This window comes from Palaemon carinicauda, unplaced genomic scaffold (assembly GCF_036898095.1).
Source record: "Palaemon carinicauda isolate YSFRI2023 unplaced genomic scaffold, ASM3689809v2 scaffold3111, whole genome shotgun sequence".
Lineage (NCBI taxonomy): Eukaryota > Metazoa > Arthropoda > Malacostraca > Decapoda > Palaemonidae > Palaemon > Palaemon carinicauda.
The window spans coordinates 899-19,048 of NW_027170782.1; the positions used below are offsets into that span (position 1 = coordinate 899).

General features: G+C 33.6%; 1 long non-coding RNA gene across 1 annotated transcript; it reads right to left on the reverse strand.

The window, feature by feature from the left end:
• Window positions 1-260: 260 nt before the first annotated feature.
• Window positions 261-10,307, reverse strand: LOC137636495 (uncharacterized). Its single transcript, XR_011043118.1, has 3 exons — window positions 10,117-10,307; window positions 4,358-4,463; window positions 261-377 (listed from the first exon to the last, which is right to left on the reverse strand). It is a non-coding gene; the product is annotated as an uncharacterized lncRNA (long non-coding RNA).
• Between the last annotated feature and the right edge of the window lie 7,843 nt (window positions 10,308-18,150).

The following is an 18,150-nucleotide window of genomic DNA, read 5'->3' on the forward strand; positions in this document are numbered from 1 at the left end:
ATATATATAAATATATATAAATATATATATATATATATATATATAGTATATATACATACAATATATATATATATATATATATATACATATACATATATATATAATTACTCAAACACAAAATATCCATATACATACATACTTCCATATATACATACATTAATTGTACAGCTGTGATATATTAACTCCTTAACTACGCATTCATCAAACAGCAAAGAAATGGCACCAACACTAACAAGTACATCATTTTATTTTGACGTTACCTTCACACGTGAAGCCATCGCCCTCATAGCCAGGGAAACAGGTACAGTAAAAGGAGCCTAAGGTGTTCGTGCAGGAGGCGAATACGTCACACGGACGGTACTTGCACTCGTTCTCGTCTGGGAAGGAAAGGAAAATGAACATTAGTTGAAGAAGTAACCTTGGTACAAACCATAATACAATCAATAATCAAACTTTAGTAAATTACAATTAAATACCCTACAAACATTGGTATTTTTTTTAAATATAAGATTTTACTACTTATTAAGATATTCACCTCACTGAATAACTTCATTTTCATAATCATTTGTATTAGAAAACTCGATTTTTTAATAAGATATTTAGTAACTTACAGTTAAGTGCCTTACAAACCTTGGTATTTTTTTATTAGCAGGGATTTTGATACATAGTAAGATATTCATCTCATTGAATATCTTAATTATCATAATTATTTATATTAGAAAACCCATTTCATTCAATACCCAAACTTTAATATATTTGAATCAAGTACACTACAAACCCCGATATTTTTCTTTTATAAAAGATTTTCCTACTTACTAAGTTATTTACCTCATCGAATACTTCATTTTCATAATTATTTGAATTAGGAAAACTTCTTTACACAATAACAAATCTCTCCCTCCCTTTCTTCTACTTTACTGCTTTTACTCTTTTATAATGTTTTTATTTTTTTTCCGTGTCCTCTTTAAACTCTTTATCACTGCATCTATAGCAATGTTTTATTCTTCAAAAGGATTTAAATGTATAAAAGAATTAAGAGAACAAGCCTTTGGGTCTTGTGGTTACTTCCAACCTTCAGGAACAGACAATTATTTTTACCTAATGCGATTGCAATGTTTGAAGCTGCTTTCTTGTTTTTGTTTTTATTTTCTTGTTCTTGTTTTCGATTTTGTTTTTCATCGTGATTGAGAGAACCGCAATGATGACATGATTCGGTATTATACGAAATGTATTGTATGTTGAAGAATAAATTCATAAATGAGAGAGAGAGAGAGAGAGAGAGAGGAGAGAGAGAGAGAGAGAGAGACCTAGTTGCAATGTATGATCCTAATTTTTTTTGTACATTTTACCTAGAGAGAGAGAGAGATGAGAGAGAGAGAGAGAGAGAGAGACCTAGTTGCAATGTATGATCCTAATTTTTTTTGTACATTTACCTAGAGAAGAGAGAGAGAGAGAGAGAGAGGAGAGAGAGAGAGACCTAGTGGCAATGTAAGATCCTAATTTTTTTGTACATTTTACCTAGAGAGAGAGAGAGAGAGAGAGAGAGAGAGAGAGAGAGAGGCCTGGTTGCAATGTATGAACCCATTTTTTAGATTTATTTTACCCAGAAAGAGGAGAGAGACCTTGTTGCAATGAATGAACTAATTTTCATAAATTTTACCTAGAGAGAGAGAGAGAGAGAGGAGAGAGAGAGTGAGAAAGAGAGAGAGAGAGAGAGAGAGAGAGAGAGAGAGAGAGAGAGACCAAGTTGTAATGAATGAACCCAATCTTTTTTTTAATATATTTTACCTTTCTAAAAAACTATCTACCAAATGACTTTAACATGGAAAAAGACCCTTCTATAACTACAACAAATGTTGCAACTCACGGAAAAATGATAATCTAAGACTAATATACATGCAAGTCAATTCTCCCTCCTGACTTGCATCACGTTCTTCTTCTTTTTTTTTTATTTTTATAGTGCAATTTCCGTCATCAAAAGTCGGCTTTGCGGCAAGAAGCCGCCTCCGGCCATCTTGGTCGGCCACAGGCCTCCACAAGGACGTCCAAGAACAACCTCCCTCTCCCTCCCCCCTCCCCCTACCCCTAGATACTAAAATTCCTCCCTTCCATCTCCTATTGCTCCCTCCCCCTTTCCATTTGTTTGTCTTGGTTTATCATTACTGAGAAGGATGACGTATCTACCAATCTATCTATTTATCAAATATATATCCAACAATGATTTTTTACAATACACCTAGATACTAAAATTGGACACATTCCCCCTTTTTGCCCCTTACACGTCTGATTTCCTTCCTCCCCCTTTCCATTTGTTTGTCTTGGTTTAAAATTAGGTGAGAAGGCGACGTATCTATCTATCTATCTAATTATCAAATATCTATCTATTAATGTTTTTTCAAAATGTTTCTCGTAGTCTTCAAGGTCTCCAGGGATAGGATTTCTAGCCCTAAGCCCATTTCTTTAAGGTCATGTTAGTACTTATTTCAGCTGTAAGAAGCATGTCTGGATCGAACTAATGATGTATATATATATATATATATATATATATATACACACATGTAAAGTGTATCAAAATGATTCCATTACCGTTATCGTTGTAACGCCTGTAAGTTTTTACTTTCAACATTAGAGATGAAAATTCCACATTTGATTACATAAAAAAGCATGGAATCTCTACATTCCCCTTTGCTTTCCAATGCTTCATCTAACTCCTAAATACAAATGTCACTGAACTCAAAGACATTTCATGCAACAAAGCACACATCAGAAAATAAATGGTCAATCCGAATTTTCCCACAACTCTCTCTTCGCTCGAAAATGACTAATCGACAAACAAAATTGCAAATTCAAGCTAGTCTCTGATAATTTCCCTAATATATAGAAAGCTCTATTATGTATCATTAGGTTACACGCTACGGTTAACAAATGCAATAGTCATCAGATGCACGAAAGCAATGAAAATGCAAAAGCAAAATAAACATGAGAAACCGAGCGTCATCTGTCAAGGAATGGCGGGGGGTCGAGTTTGTGCTTCTTAAGGAACTCTCCCACGGATAAAGGATTCTCGAAAATAAGCGTACATTTTGCTTTTTTGTACAGTAGAGCTTCTCAAATCACTAAATCCTTTGGGAAAATCTTAATATTCTTTCCATAAAATCGAATTGAAAATTAATCTAAAAATTGGAAGTATACTTCCTTTGAGAGTTTAACGCTTAATATTTAATATTTTTATTTTTTCCATAACATCCAATTGAAAATTAATCTAAAAATTGGAAGTATACTTCCTTTGAGAGTTTAACGCTTAATATTTAAAATTTTTATTTTTTCCATAACATCCAATTGAAAATTCATCTAAAAATTGGAAATATACTTCCTTGAGAATTTAACGCTTAATATCTAATATTTTTATTTTTTTCCATAACAATCCAATTGAAAATTCATCTAAAAATTGGAAATATACTTCCTTTGAGAATTTAACGCTTAATATCTAATATTTTATTTTTTCCATAACATCAATTGAAAATGAAACTCAATATTTGAAATATACTTCCATTGAGAGTTGAACGCTTAATCCTTAAAATTTTTATTTGGAGATGAATTGGTAAAAAGATATCATAGCAAATGTATAAGTAAATAACTACTTCTAACAAGTGAAGTAATGGAGTAATCTTGTTATACCGATAATATATCCATTAATCGTGATCATTGCGTTTTGTAAAAGGATATCTTTGTAATTTCAGATATGACAATTGCCAAAATGATAAACGAACTGAGAATCAACAACATACGCCTGCTTTAACTTTTACCTATAATCATATCTGAAAGTCAACATACACTGATGTATGTAAATAAATGCAAATATTCTTTGATTGGGAAATCAATAAACAATAAAAGTCAAGACCTTGATATTCAGCAAAAACATAAGCAAAATTAAGAATTTTCTTTTAGGTTTTCTTCGATTCCAATAAACTTTCATCACGAGCCCAGTATCTATCTTATTTTTTTTCGATTCTGTTTAACTTTCAATATTTATTATTCTTGTGACTTCCATTCGTATATATTTCCTTTAATTAATTATCTGACTAACTAAAGAAAATCCTAATTTATAGTTTCCCGCTATAGCTATAACATTATTTACTATTTACTTTTAATTCAGTTATTTGACTAAACAAGATCAACCAAACAATATATATATATATATATATATATATATATATAATTGCTAAAAACATTGAATAATCCCATCTTAAAGTTTGTCCTCAACAGTCATAAAATTATTTACTATTTACGTTCAACACAGTTAACAGAAAAAAAAATGAACCAAATAATAAAATATATAACTCATATAACAACCCACCTGGTGTTTCACAGCCACAGCCTCCGTAACCATCGTTACAGTGGCACAGGACCTTCCAGACAAGCACCGTTGATGCACTTGTATCCTTGGGTGTAGGGGCAGTCATCTGAAAGACAAATAAAAAAGGATATTAATTTCCAAGTTTAACAGTCAGGTATATATTATATGAGAGAGAGAGAGAGAGAGAGAGAGAGAGAGAGAGAGAGAGAGAGAGAGAGTATTACCTTATAACTCCCATAGGAGAAGTAGAGCCAGAAAGAGGAGACGCAGATGCCCTATTGCTGATTTCAATGCTATCAAGTAATTATCTTATAGAGAATATTAATTTCGTAGGCTTTGGATAGAAGAATTGCAACATTCACGAGAGAGAGAGAGAGAGAGAGTGAGAGAGAGAGGAGAGAGAGAGAGTATATTACCTTATTACTCTCAAAGGAGACGCAGAGACAGAAAGAGGAGACGCAGATGCCTTATTGGAGATTTCAATGCCTATTAAGCAATTAGCTTCTTTAGATAATAATAAGAATATTAATTTGCAGGCTTTAACTAGAAGATTGCAACATTCATATGAGAGAGAGAGAGAGAGAGAGAGAGAGAGAGAGAGAGAGAGAGAGAGAGAGAGAGAAGACGCACAAGCCTTACAGGAGATTTCAACACCTATCAACGTAATTATCTTCCTTAATACCAGGGTGCTCCTAACCATTAGACATAATCCTCTCAATTTCTAAACAATGTACGCGTCTATTTTCCTGCCATAACCCCTTCTAATCTTCGGCATAAACACCGTTAATAACTGTTTTGTAGCGAACGCCTCAAAACAAATGCAAAGAGTAACTCCAGGGGGCGGGGAGTGAGTCCTGGTCTCGGAGCATATGTAAGCAAGAGAGATTTATGGCGCTTCACTCACTGACTTCCTTTTTCTTTGCAGCTCACTCGAGGGCCTTTCGTTCTCTACTTCATGGGGTAATGTTGTGCAAATCAGTTCTGATTCATGACTCCCGAATGACCTTTATTGAATGATTTTATCTATTCTTCGTGTATCAAAAGCTTTAAGGAAATGGTTGTTTCCATTTGACCTCAGTGGAAATCGTGAGTAGTAATAATATTGTTAAATCAATATTCCAATAAATTATATCTTGCTTCAGATTCTCAATGTGTAAATCCTAAGCGAGTTTCGTCTAATCTAAAAGTAATGTTGTCATTAAAAAAGTATTTAAGATCATGAGTCAATATAACAGGAAGAATATGAAGCGCTGCACTAGACAAAGAACGAAACGCAAACACAACAAAAGTGTATACTGAAACATAAACAACATAAATAACGGCTGTAAGAAGCAACTGTAAAAGAATTGAAGCATAAAAAAATAACGAAGGAAGGATTTGACTGCTACACTATTAGTTTATTGGGGCAACAGATCATCGGGCGGAAGAGAGGGTGAAATAAAAAAACGCTCGAAAAGGAAAATAGAATAGGTAATCAACATGATAATCCCTAATAGAGAGAGAGAGAGAGAGAGAGAGAGAGAGAGAGAGAGAGAGAGAGAGACTTCTTTCGCATTTTTTTTTCCTAAGTGTATCATATAAAACTGAACCTTGAGCTCCCTTTTCATAGCTAGCTTAAAAATGTATGACTAACAAATGACATTATAAGATAAAGTGGCATCTGATGCTTGCAAAAAAAAAAAAAAAAAATGCAATTTGAGCTTTTATAATCAGAAACTTTTAAAAATCATTCAATAACTTCATTTTACAAAAAGATTTCGGTCATCTGGAGTTACAGAGACAAGTAGCAAGCGAATATAAACATTTACAAAATAAAATCAATATCGGAAAAAGTAAATAAAAAGAAAAGAAAAACAATAAACAAACAAACTAATAAATCTGTCACATGACAAGACCGAGTAAAACATGGAAGAAATCGGATTCACCTGCAAAGTTCAATCCTCCTCTAGCAAGGAAAGTCGGTAACCAGACCGATTTCAGCTGTATTATCCGACCAATCATCGATTTTGAACCGCCCTAAGGCAATTGCTTTCGCGCGTTTGGGGTCTACTGACCAAGATAGCGTCTAGCAGATAACAACAACAATATAAAGATCTTATAGCAAACTTTATAAACATTAATGTTTTGACAAAAAATAAAAAATGGAAATCTAGTAATAATGCCATGCAATGAATAATAATCAGATTAATATTCATGAGAGAGAGAGAGAGAGAGAGAGAGAGAGAGAGAGAGAGAGAGAGAGTATGAACCCTCGGTCTTCCTTAAAAGAAGACTCATCAAACTAAAATATATAAGAAATGATGTAACAAGAGAAATCGAAAAAGGAAAACCTTTGCAGCGAAGGGTTTATAATGCAAGGTCGCCTAGCGGAGCTTTTATCTTGCAGTACGGTACACGTATGATACAATAACGGCATGGGGGTCATTAAGAAGTTATTGTCATAGGGTGTATTTGTTTAAAACTATTTTTCATTTATGTGTGTATACACGCATACACATAGACATACATACACATTCATATATATATACACATATATATACATATATATAATTATGTATGTATATACACAAACACACACACACACAAATATATATATATATATATATATTATATATATAAATATAAATGTAAAGCTTTACTAATTCCAACTTCTCCGTCTTTATTTTCTATTTCATATACACGATTGTGCAGAACTTTACTCAGCAGTTCCATGATATTCGGTTCACTCCATAACAAATATGCACTTATGAATTATGATAATACTAACGGCATTTGAAGAGGCGAGCTCCATCCTTTGATTATTGTAATGGATTCACCAGCAATGTTGTCAAGCACACTTTTTAGGTCACATTCTCTCTCTCTCCTCTCTCTCTCTCTCCTCTCTCTCTCTCTCTCTCTCTCTCTCATAGCGGAGAAAATTACGGGCAATTCATTGATCATATCAATGGTTTGTGTATCAAAACCATTGGCTAAAATTTTTCAAACTCCGAAAAAACCTACTTTAAAGCAATGCCATTTTACAGAATTCGATCAGTCAATCAATATGTTTCATTACTTATGTAATGGGACTTTCTAACTTAATTGTTCCTTATATTTGTGATGCAAACCAAAATGAACCCTGACATTTCATATGATAAATTATATAATATTCATTAAACAATAGTTCACACTTATATTTTCCTTCAGCATAAAAGTTTCAGATTAAAATTGGAAAAATCTATCTAATTTTTTTTCAGATATATGAAAATGGAATTATCTTTTACAACAATTGAATACAATAGTAGAGGGAAAAAAATTCACGGAACAAGTAACCATACAAAAGAGTAGAAAGGCCGCCCCGATTCGCTACAAATTGCGACCGATATCTCTCCCCGCCAAGAAATAGCCAACAGCGGTATTCATCTTTTCTGAACGAGAAATCGGCGATACTTTCAACTAACCGAGAGAGAGAGAGAGAGAGAGAGAGAGAGAGAGAGAGAGAGAGAGAGAAGGCAATGTTCGTGGTATAATGCCAATATTACATGATTTGAGACAGGAAGACTTCCTCGCATGTTCACTTGCAGGTCGAGGATAGTTTTAGAAAGGGTGATAACTATTCGACAGCCTCAAGGGAATCTCCTTTGCTCCCTGTTTAAGTGGCATATTGCAATGGGGGTGGGTTGAGTTTTGCTTTAAGGTTTTAAAAAGTATAAACATTCAATCTGTTGGTAATAAATTGAAATTTGAGAATTGATAAAAGATATATTTTGTTCAAAAAGAAACTAAAAACTTACTGTACTTGTTTTCCAGGTGTTTCGATAATGTGGATTCGACAGTGAACACCAATTATGCAGTGTGATATGTAAAATACCTAAGAATGTATACGATAAACTGACTTTGTAGGTTCTGTAGTGAGTAGAGTTCCTCTGCGCGATAGAAACTAAATAAGTATCAGTTAAAGTAAAGTGAAGTGAGGATGAATACCAATAACCCAGAGTGAATAGGCAAGTTCCGAATAAAAACACATTATTTAAAATGAATTTTCTTAATTCACAGTTTACTCTCACGTTGTGTATTCTATACATTAGCCTATTTTATATGCCGATGAATGTAAATAAATACATTTCATTAATTTGATAACCTAATTTCTTGTATAAAATGCAAAATACATAGCTCAGAACGAATTGCATCGTTGCGTAACCAGAAACAAAATTAAGCAAGGAACTACCAAGTCATTGCGTAAAAAAAATTGACTTCCACCAGCTCAGGAAACGACCGTTTTTTTCCAAAGCAGAATTCAATTGTCTGCTAAAAAAGAAAGAAAAAAACGGGGAAAAGCACAATCAGCCGAACCGAGTTTCCTGACGAGTTGCAGTAGAAATTGGGGTAAGAGCAAGTCACGAGGATCAAGGCTGGAACGGTTAAAAAGGCAATCGGAAAACTGGAAAGGAAGACTGGAAAGTACAGCCTCTTTCTGAAAATTGGTCTGGAAATAAGAAATCCGAGGAAACTACCAGTCATCGAAGACTATTGGGTGTAAGGTAGATAACCCAAATAAAAAAATGAGAGAGAGAGAGAGAGAGAGAGAGAGAGAGAGAGAGAGAGAGAGAGTGCGTGTGTGTGTGTACATCCTCTTTCTGGAAATTGGTCTGGAAATAAGAAATCTGAGTAAACTACCAGTCATCGAAGACCACTGAGTGTAAGGTACAGGTACCCCACCTTAAAATGGAGAGAGAGAGAGAGAGAGAGAGAGAGAGAGAGAGAGAGATCATGTTACCACAGCTATCAAGGGTGAATAATTTTTGCATTAGCAATGAAGGATCCAGATGCGACAAACGACAAGAATTTTCGTGACTGAAACAGAGTTGATAATCAAGGGGTGGACCGGAGAGGAGAAAACTGAGATAAATCACAAGCGTAAAGAAAGGGGCAGACCAATATGCACAGTTCTGCTGGCTATTAAAAACTTTAATTTACGAAACTTAAATTGGACACTAGATTCTAGGTCTAGCACGATGATAAATCTACATTAGGCCAATGTGGTCATTACGTTGCCCGTTTACCATTTACAATAATTATCACTACTAGCTAAGCTACAACCCTGGTTGAAAAAGCAGGATACTATAAGCCCAAGGGCTCCAACAGGGAAAATAGCCAGTGAGGAAAGGAAACAGATAGAACAATTTGCTTGAGTATACCCTCAAGAATGGGTGAGAATAGATTGATATGAAAAAATAAAACCTGAATTATTATCATTATTATTACTAGCTAGGCTAAACCCTAGATGGAAAAACATGATGCTATAAGCCCAACGGCTTCAACACAAATATATAGCCCAACGAGGAAATTAAATAAGGAAACAGATAGAATAGTGTTTCTGCGTGTACTCTCAAGAATGGAGGAGAATAAGGAAATAAAAAAAATAGAACATAATTATTATCATTATTATTACAAGCTAGGCTACAGCCCTAGATGAAAAAAACAGGATGCTATAAGCCCAAGGGCTCCAACAGGGAAAATAGGCCAATGAAGAAAGAAAATAAGGAAATAAATATACTACATGAAAAGTAATGAACAATTAGAATAAAATATTTTGAGAACAGTAACAACATTAAAATAAATCTTTCCTATATGACTATAAAAACTTCAAAAATACAGGAGGAGGAAAAATAAGATGGAATAGTGTGCCCGAGTGTATCCTCAAGCAAAAGAACTCTGCCCCAAAGATAATAGAAGAAGAGAAGCAAACAAAGAATAATTCGTTTTCTGTCAATACTCACTTGTACATTTCAGATCTCTGAAATTTTCATCAGATCCGAGGAAACAGTTGGGAGTTCCGTCACAGAGTCTGGATACTTCAAAGAGTTGAAGCACCTCTGTGGATTCGTTGACTTGACAGCCGAAGTAGCCATCCTCTAAGTTTAAGAAAAATATCTCTCTTTGAAGTCCTTGTCCTAAGTTCAATTGAGCAGAAACCTGGAACAGAAAAATAAAAGATGTTAGGGAAATGTATGGAAATTTTATCATCAATAATAGAGCTTTCATGTATGCTGAAGTGTCCTGTCCTAACTGATGAATAATTAGGTTATATTGAATATTAGTAAAGGTTGCACGATGGTGCATAGCATATGAAATTCTAAAAGAGTATTCAAAATTCATTTGCAATACAATTATTTTGATAAGCATATGGTTAACACACTGAAGAACTACGGAATAATAAATGCAGTCTACGATACCTTTTAAAAATCATTCATTGATTTAAAAAACAAATTTTCCTCATAAATACATACTATAAATACGTTGTTTCTTTCTTTTAACATATGAGCACAGACACACATTCATTAAAAAAAATATAACAGGGCTCCATATTTGTGCGTGTACTTGAAAATAAATCTATGGATGTAAAATGCCCAGCGTGCCATGAAAAGAAAGTCTTTAATTTGTTTGCATGCTTTAACTATTCACCTAATCTACATATGGTACCTAATCTCAAAAGATGGATAAACAACGAGATTTAATGAAGCCAGTAATCTTAATGCTGTAACTTTCATCTGAAAATAGACACATCTCGATTCCGAATCTATTGTTTTGGCATAAATTAACGATGCTATGATAAGGTACATTTATCTAAGAGTCCCTTGAAAACAAGCTAACAATAAGAACGAAAACTCAACGCAGGTCCTGAATGAACGCAGCTATCGGACCACCTTGGCACAAAACCCGATGTAGCGGACCACCTGATAGGTTGTTGATCAAAGAAATTATTATGCAGATTGTTATATTCGACTGCCATTGTATACTGTCTTGCCATATGTAATACAGTTCATATACCCCGTGAATGATCTGAAGCTAAAATGGATTCATAAGCAAAGTATGAAGGAGTAAGTACTAATGGGTTAAATCAAGACATAAAAAATGCCAGTAGCTCGATGTTGGAGGGAGCGGTTGGGGTACCGTCAAGGATAACTGCCTCGGGTGCCAACTCGCCACCTTTGTCCTATATCTCCGTTTAAAATATTATCTATCTCTTTCCGAACTTTGATTAGTATCCTTATTCATCCTAATGGGTTTTCCGGGCATTGGATTATCAAAATAACGCTGTAAAAAATTAAATTACAACTGAAAACCGCTGTCAAAAAGAAAAAAGTTTCTTCAAACACCTACGCGTCTCATAAAGACCATCCCACTTGGAGACCGTGTCCCGTTTTACCACTGAGTCACAATCTCAGATCCTGAAGCGGCCGTTCCTTGTATTTTTACTTTCATTCTCACACATTTCACAATTCTCAGGAAATTATACATCCTAATGCTATTTTCCTTTATAACACTTATTGCGTGAAAAGTCCCAGTGAATAAGTTGACACGGTGAAATGCCACAGATCAATTTGATCTCGGATGTACGAAGCAGATGTCAACAGATACTGTCCCATCCCAAGGACATTTCTCGTTTTTTTTTTTTTCTTTCATCATCGCTGGCCAACGGACATTTTATAAAATAGGACAGTCACCCGCTCCCCCTTTTGATAAAAGAAATATTCCCTGTAATTTGCAAGAAATATCAACCGTAACAAAATGGCGAGTTAAAAGTACTTCAAGAATACGATTAGCTCTATCCAATTCCTTCTAATTCTCCTATTTATTTGAATTATTTCTTAATAACTGCGTCTCGAATAACAATCCGGACTTAGCATTCAGCTTCGTACCCGAACAGTTCAAGGTACAAACACTTCCACAGCAAACACATCATGGCTCAAGTCACCTACGATCACATCGTCAATAGAGGAACTTGCTAAGAAAAGGGCTGTCTTATAAACAAAACGTTTCTTGATTATTCCCACGAATAAGACTAAATGACTTAATGAGCAGGAAATATTTCGATGAATTCCCAGTTAATTAAGTCGATTAACAGCAGAGACAACACTGCAAATAACGCGTTTCTTGTGTTATCAATCTTTCTGGGAATGTTTAGCATGTGACGTCATTAGCTTGAACTGTTGTACCAATAAGAAATTTAGTTTCAATTACGTTTTTGTGTCTTTTTATTAGTAATTATTTGTCATAACAGGCACTCATTCTTTTATAATAAGACATAATCCCTGTTATAAATTGGTAATCTTATGAAAATGAATAAATAATAGGCAGAGGAAATAATAGTATATTGAAAGAGGTGAATGTTTGAGAAATACACTACACTGTACGTTTTGAAGTGTTCAATGCGTCATTTAGATAAGCTTATTCTATATGATTTTATTATGAATTTCATTAAACGTCAAATAAGGATATTCTTAGTTATGTAAACACCGCAGTACATGAGATCCACCACCACGGACGGACCATCCTTGGATGAGCTATCCCTTACCACAGAAAGACGAACCCAATAGTAAATATTTGAGTACTTTTACCTGCCTTGAACTCGAGTTAGCCTTCCAGGAAGACTGTCGCACACCAGGTAATAGCATGAGAGTCTGCATATAGGTATTATTATTATTATTATTATTATTATTATTATTATTATTATTTATTATTATTATTATTATTATTATTATTATTATTATTTATTAACTATTAACTATTAATTACTAATTATTATCATCATCATCATCATCATCATCATCATTATTATTATTATTATCATCATTATTATTATTACTAACAACCCTAGTTGGAAAAGCAGGATCCTGTCACGACCAAGGGCTCCAACAAGGAAAAATAGCAAAATATCAAGTGAGGAAAGGGAATAAATAAACAAGAGAAGTAATGAACAATCAAAACAAAAAAGATCTTTCATATATACTATAAAAATCTTTAAAAAAACAAGAAGAGAAATAAATTAGAATAAGAAGAAAAAAATAAACTTTTTACAACTTCTGCAGTGAATGAACCTTTGCAATTATACTATCAACAATTCCACGGTTATTGTTAAGCTTAAATCACACACCAAGATCTCCTTTACTTTTTTTTGCGTATACTAATGCTAACAACAGCTAAATTATTTGAGAGAGAGAGAGAGAGAGAGAGAGAGAGAGAGAGAGAGAGAGAGAGGTATTGATAGAAATACAGATATAAAACGAGCATAACCGGATTGTAACAAAGGCGTCAGCTTGAGACTGCCAAGGTTACTTAGCCAGCACGTGATACTTAAGCTAAAGTAACCAATCTGTTTTGAGGCGTTTAATGCAAATAATGACATATGCTAATAATGGCCGTCGCATAATTTACATAAATGCATGCTATACACGCGCGCACACACACACATAAATATATATATATTATATATATATACATATATATATATCTAAATATAAATACATATATGTGTGTGCATATATATATATATATATATATAAATTCATATTTGTACGAATATATAGATATGCATACATTATATATACATATATACATATATACATATCTATATCTATATCTATCTATCTATCTATATATATATATATATATATATGTGTGTGTGTGTGTGTGTGTGTAGATATACATACATACATACATATAAATATATATATATATATTATATATAATCATAATCTACCGTTCAGTTTTACCAAAAATAGACTTAATAACTGATAATTTCTCTCTCATTATTATTAGATCAATAAATTTTTTGTAAGGTCTAGATAATATTTTTTTTAAGAAAATACTTGTTTTATATATTTTATATCAAAATGACATTACTCTGTGCGTTGGTATCATAATCCAGTGAACTTTTTTTTTTTACTTTGAAAAGATCATCTTTGCTATCATTCGTCCCGACATCAGTTTAGTGTAAAGATAATTACCCCAAGACAGTGTTAAACTGTAATAAATTTATGTTTTTTTCTTTATTGAACAAATAAATATTGCAAGGTTAGTTTTGCTCGTGCCCTTAAACAATCGAGCTTTGCACGAATTATATCAGGGTGGTCCACATTATTCGAATATAATTGAGATAATTACAAGATTTAATGAGGGAACCAATGCCTTTTACTTAAGAGAAAATCGGTAGCAGTGCTTTAAAATCTTGAGATTTCTTTACACGGCGAATATAATATTTTATTGATGTATGATAATATACAAAATGTAATTTCACTGTGCCAAATAAATAAATTTTATGCAAGACTAAATTACAGGAAGAAGACACACTAACGATATTGATGATGGGATCATCACATCCTATCCTGGTAACTTACAATATATACACAAATCTGTCCAAATCTTCAGCGAATAAAGTTGGCTTTTCATTGGCCATACTTTCCTTACGTTACACCATGATGAGTTATGATTGAGTATGAATCCTTCATAACTCATCATGACGTTATGAAAATGTTTTCCTTAATGGCTTAACGTGAGAGAAAAATTTCTGATGCAAAAAAAAAGATGCATTGTGAGTGGAGGAACTCTATTACCTTTATATTCGTAAATTTAAGAATCATTGACTTCCTGAAGGATTTAGCCTCAACAAACAAACACCCTTCCTAAAGCCTTGCAATTTTGCCCCTATAGGATTTATCAAAGGTTAGTACTCTTCAAGGTTTAAAGGCCACTCATGAAGGCAAAAGCAAGGGACAGTGATAATGCCTTAGAGACTAACCATATATAATATAAAATTAGCAGTCAAGCAAACCTAGAGCAAAAATAGGACATGGGAGGGCCAGGCAATGGCTACTAATGACTCAGAAGGTAGTCCTATTGGCCTCCTTAAAACACACAACCTTTGGCTCACATGGATGGTGAGGTTGCAGACGCTTTTAAAAAAAAAAGTGAGCTCGAGCGGGACTCAAACTCCGGTCTGGTGATCGTCGGTCAGGGACGTTTCCAATAGGCCACCAAAACTCTAACATCTAAAAGAAAGGATTGCAGGCGAGCGTAAATCCTATTATCGTGGAAAATGTGCAGATTCATTAAGCCTCTGAATGATGCACCTTTTGCAGGACTTCAACATCACGGATTATAGATCCTTTCGGAGTTCATGAGGGATAACAAATTTGGAGGAGGATTTTCGATCTCCTTCAAAGTCAAAAGTCAATAGCCAGAAAAATCCATTTCCATAAGTCCAGAATGATTAAGTGGAAACGATAACCGTGAATAGTTTTTCATTCCGATTCCTCGTAGAAACTGAAATACCAAAATTTTTAGACTCGAACAACTTCCAATTTAATTATATTTAATAGTGAGTTCAAAGCTGTATAATAGAGTGACCTTTATGCTTAATATAAATGGCTTTTGCCGGGATTTCATATCTTATTTAGAATAAAAATTCGAGAAAAAAATAATCTTAAAAGACCCAGCATTAACTGATATGCAATCACCTAATCAAAGGAAGTAAAACTACTGGAAGGAAACATTACAAAGTTATGCATAACGCTCCAGAGTTCTTTATTGCCAGGACAATTCGGAGAATCCCTTCATGTTTCCTTCCAGTGGCCTTCAAAATCACAAACGCACTCTAGAGGTACCCTTCTTCAACCCCGCCCCCCGACAATCCCTTATCGTCTACTGCCTACCACATCATCCTCTGCCCGGAGGCGTCGTTCCAGAGAGCGCAATGGCCTTCCAGGCACTAATTGCCAAAGATTTTCCAGACCAGTTTAAGCCTTTATTGTATTTCTATTTCAATTTATAATCTCTCTTATTTTCATTGTTCTCTGGTCTTAATAAATCTCTATCTAAGGATGTTCTTAGTCCCCGATCACTAATAATTGCTTTCATTAATCAACGAATTCTGCCTTATGCCTCAAACGCCTAGCAAAGACTACAAGGTTCATCGAATTCTCCATGACAGGTTGAACTTGACCTCTCCTCTGACCTTGGGCGGCCTACCATAGCCTTAGGACCCTCATTAGAATAATATATATAATAAGAGGCCTCTGGGCTTGAGTCATGGGATAATGATCGGATTCCCAATTATCGGGAACAGGATGCGCACCAAAGCCTTTATGAGAAAAAAAAAGAGAGGGTAAATGGATATGTTATGCATTTACTTGAGCAGTTAAGAGTTCAGGAAGACCATGAATTAACTTTGGCGAAAGGTCACGGAAATTCAGAAGGGTAAAAGGACTGTCTCAGCAATTCAATACATTCTCAGCCATTATGGTATCCGGGAGCCTTTGATTGCGACGCTCCAGATGCCAGGCCACAATAAATTGATATTACTAAAATACCGACAGCGGCATACATAGACGCATGATTACTCGTCTCTTCCTGTTCTCGAGTAGGGGGAGAGGGAGTAGTCATGCTACGGTGAAAGGGGATACTTGGCTGTGTGTGCGTGTGCATGTGTGTGCATATCTAAATATTTAGTCATCATTTTGACTGGTCGCGTACACTACGTGTGTGTGTATATATGTATACATATATATATATATATATATATATACACATTTATATATATATAAATATATATATATATATATATATATAGTGTGTGTGTGTGTGTATGTGTGATTGCGTACACAAATTATTAACTTAAAAACGCCGACGTTTCAAACAATTCTTTTATGATTTTCTTCTTTCGAGGAACAAAATAATCCGACAAAACGTATACATGTGATTTAATTTAACCAGGAAAATAATAATTGCCGGTCAAGTAACAGCCTTCACTTGACAAATGACTTCCGTCCGCATAAGGAGACCCTAAGTCACATGCATGTGAACATTTCAAGGTCCTCTTCACTGGGATAAGAAGCTTTGAAATAATGTTTTCAAGACGTCTGAGATCTGAAGACAAATAAGTATGGAAGAAATTCTAGGAACTGAAAAGTATTTTCTAACCTAAGAATTGAAAAAGTATTTTCTAATCTAGGATCTGAAAAATATTTTCTAATTTAAGAATTGAAAAATATTTTCTAATATAGGATATGAAAAATATTTTCGAATCTAAGAATTAAAAAATATTTTCTAACCTTAGATCTGAAAAATATTTTCTAATCAAAGAATTGAAAAATATTTTATAATCTAAGATCTGAAAAAATATTTTCTAATCTAAGAATTGAATAATATTTTCTAAATCTAAGAATTGAAAAGTATTTTCTAATCTAAGAATTGAAAAATACTTTCCAATCTAAGATCTGAAAAAATATTTTCTAATGTAAGAATTGAAAAATATTTTCAAATGTAAGAATTGAAAAATATTTTCTAATCTATGTTTGAAAAATATTTTCTTATTAATTAATAATTGACGTTATTGAAAATTGATAAATTAATAAGTAATGATACAGAGGTACGAATCTATTTTGTGAACGAAATAATGATTGAATAAATAAAAATATACGAAAATAAAAAAATCTGATTTCTTTAGAGTAAAAATATTGAAATTTCAATACACTTTCAATATTTCTTTTTTAATTATTTAATCGATTAATTCTCCGTATTATTATATTTAAAAAAGACAAGCGAAAAACAAATGAAGTTCTAAAAAAATTAGTGTAATATTGGTTGAATTTAATAACTATTATAACTAGGAACATTTCCCAGAAAAAAAAAATCTAAATAAAATGTTTCTGAAAAACGGAAATTACAAAAGTACCATGTCCTTGGGCAAAACAACAATATGCAGAGCAATCACCTTTTCTCGTCGTTAGCAAAAATAACATATTTCAAAATACTCAAACCTCACAATAGCAATACTTCCCTGAAAAAGGTAAGAACACGCAATTGCAAGAAAATTATACGTGTGCAGGCACATGTCAGGACACAGTAATATTCAATGTCATCCGCGTCATTGTAGTTCCCAAAACAGGTGTTCATGTGTCAGCACATCGTGTGCCAATCAGTTCTCACGGCCTTGAGGATGCTACGCATCATGTTCGAAATAGCTCCTCTTC